Here is a 3,437-nt window from a genome sequence, read left to right as displayed (position 1 = left end):
ACAGTGTCCCAACTTTTTTGGAATTGGGTTTGTATTAACTAACATGAACAAACAATTAACAATATATTTATTACACTATTTATTTTTGTCTTTGTTAACATTATTTAATAAAAATACAGTTGTTCATTCATTGTTTGTTCATGTTAGTTCACAGTGCATTAATGTGAACAAACACAACTTGTCATTTGAATAATGCATTAGTGAATGCTGAAATTAAAGTTAGCTAATATTAATAAATGCTGTAGAAGGAAGTAGGTGTAGACGTTAATAAAACACAATCTAACAGGTAGAAAATATAATTAGAAACATCTAAACTTTTCAAAACACAGCAAGCGCACCGCGGGTCATGTGACAAGAATCAACCAATCAGCTTCATCCTTTCCGTAACAAAATTGAAAGCTAAGCCAAGACGGAGAAACAGCTGATCATAGCTGTACAAGGATAGCCATTTTTTAAAAATAAATTTAGTAGCAGAGCTACCTCAAGGGATTTTTAGTGCTTCAAATCCATTTATACTTTGCTGAAACTTCCGCGTCTTCATGGAGAGCGCAGGTCATAGTTGCTCAGCAACGGCAGACGCCACGGGAGCGCAAGCAAAGAGCGCAGGCTACAGAGTGCTTTGGAAAGAAAGAGAAAGCGGCGCGCCTAGCGTTTTCCACGCGTTTTCAGGCGCGACATGCAAATGTGATTTTGTTTCGAAGGAGAAAAAAAAGCATATTGCTGGACTCGGTCGAGACCAACGAGAACACTTGGCGAGTCCAATGACCAAGTGCGAGTGCAAACACCAACGAGTCCGAGACAAGTCCGAGACCATAGAAAAATGTCTCGAGACCGGACTCGAGTACTACAGCCCTATTAGCAGCACGTAAAATAAAACTTTTATTCAAATTCTGAATTGAAAGCGAGATAATAGCGCTTCCATATAATAACTAAAAAGCTCACTCACTTCAATTTATCACAGTCTCACAATGTTCTGTTATAATCAATGAAGCTCTCTAAACTGCACGTCTTATTTACATCGTGTCTATGTGTAGCGTTTGACATTGAGTGAATTCTGACTGTCTCATGCTGAATGCGTGAGAGTTGGCAGCCCTGTATCTATTTATATATTTCTTTATTAATATCTTAATATAACCTACTATTATATCTTATATTAACCATTTGCACACACGAGCATTATCCGAGTGAGTAGGGTGAAGCTGCAGGCCTATGGGATGATATTAGACTCAAATTGATTAATAGATGCACGCACAATTATCCATATACTGCATACATTTCATACATGTATCTTACTAACCACAAACAAATGCCTTTCAATTTGAGTCTGTGGAATTCTGGATTAAATGATTGTGCAGCGATTTGTACAAATACAGACATGTGTGTGAATAAAAATGTTCTGTTCTGCATTAATATATCATAAATTGCTCGTTGAAAAAAGGAATCTGTGCATATGTGGATCAGGTGACACGCGTGCATTAATTGATGTCTAGTTCGAGTCGATCTTGTTCAGTTCATTTGGATTTTGAGACTTCCTTTTCGCAGTTTACAACATTTCACGTCCCCCCCACACACAACTATCAGACCTATCGTTTTTTTCAGACACTGCCACCTGCTGTTTGGAAGATTATCTGCAGGCCCGGAGACCCAACTGTACACTCAGACCTGCACGCTCAGACCTGCACACTCAGACCTGCATGCTCAGACCTGCACGCTCAGACCAGCACTATCAGAACTATCGTTTTTTCAGACAGTGCCACCTGTTGTTTGTAAGATTACCTAACCTGAATTCAATTGCTGATAGATTGCAACTTACACTATTTTTCTACTTTATAATATTAAGCTATGAGTGAATGCATTATTATATAAAATATTACACATGCTAGGTTATGATTTAATGCATTAAGTCTGGTTTATTTTTATTAATTGTATTTGTAAATAGAAATTGTTCAGTTATTTAAATATTTTCATAGTCATTTATTGTTTTCTTAATTATTAAGGATTTATCACATTCTTTAGTATTGAGTTAGGGGATGAACATTAACTCTTTATTTACATACAATAAATTATAGTGCTCGGAGTCATTTTCTCACACCAAACTTTATTTTTGTATTCTTTTTCATGAGGTCCTACAAATCATCGAGCTGTAAACAATGCAGAGAAAAATCGTGAAAAAAATAACTGGGTTAATAATGTATATATTACATATTAAATAACATCAAATAAAATAAATGCTTTACATTCTTGTTGGGGAGATTTTTCATTTCTCAAGCAATTCTTCTGTCAAATTCCTCAACTTCACTAAAAGAAAAGATAAATGCTGTTGTCAGAAATGTTGTTTAACACAAAAATCCAACAGTTTTTGTACAAACAAAAATTGAAAACATACCTTGAGTGATAAGTGGGGCCCTGGAGGAACATCTCTTCAGCCTCCCGCCAAGACAAGCCCTGCAGCTCGCAAAGGCCATGAATAAACCTGTTAATAAAGGCCTGTACAAATAAACCAATTAATAAAATAAAACATGCACACACTGCAAATATTACCTTCATGCTGGACCGATCTATTGAAATGTGCCTGCAGATGCGTTTGCACTTTTGCCAACCGTGTTGGTTGGAAAACTGAGGCATCACAAAATGGACAGTGGAAATGACTGCAGCATTTGGTGCACTGTATTAGTTCTGGCAGAGACCCCCCTTTTTGAATTGTAATATCCATCTGGGAAAAAATACACAAGTCACGCGCAAATTATTTAGACAACCCAACAGAGCTCATATTGTCAATTCTACGCAGATTACTTTATATTTTGATGAAAATAAACTCAAGGCCGCATTTTATTCCAAAGATCTTATTTGTAATTATTACAGAACTTATTTCTAATTGTTACACTGTTATTGTGTTACTGTTATTGTCTGTGGTAGCACTTTGAGATTTGTAAAGTACAATAAAAAGAACGTACAATATTATTTTTCTTACACATACTACTACTACTAATAGTAAATGTAGTAGTAATATTAGTATGAAATAATACTAGTTAATACAGTAATACGTACAGTAGACCTACATAGTACTAGAATATGTTACAAATAATAATTGTATTATATATTATACATCTTATTTTAACATTTTTACTTTAACGTTTTTTATTTAGTTAGAAAACATATTAAGTATCCCAGAATGGTACAATAACACAGAAAATAAGAGCAAGCTGTAAATATTATAAAATAATGCTATCTTTAGACACTAATTTTGATCAAATCAAACACTGACTAAGCTAGCAATAATAGGTTACGCACCACGTGTTTGAAAATAACTGGGGAGAACAAAATTCATGGCTTATTTTGTCGAACTATCTAAACTATCATTAAATACTAAAAAAGGCTATTCGTTTGTTGGTGTAATAAGATGTCACATTGATTTATGCCATAAAACTTGGTAATTT

The sequence above is a fragment of the Sinocyclocheilus grahami genome, unplaced genomic scaffold (assembly GCF_001515645.1).
Source record: "Sinocyclocheilus grahami isolate Dianchi unplaced genomic scaffold, SAMN03320097.WGS_v1.1 scaffold589.1, whole genome shotgun sequence".
Taxonomy (NCBI): Eukaryota; Metazoa; Chordata; class Actinopteri; order Cypriniformes; family Cyprinidae; genus Sinocyclocheilus; species Sinocyclocheilus grahami.
This window is presented reverse-complemented; position numbering follows the sequence as displayed.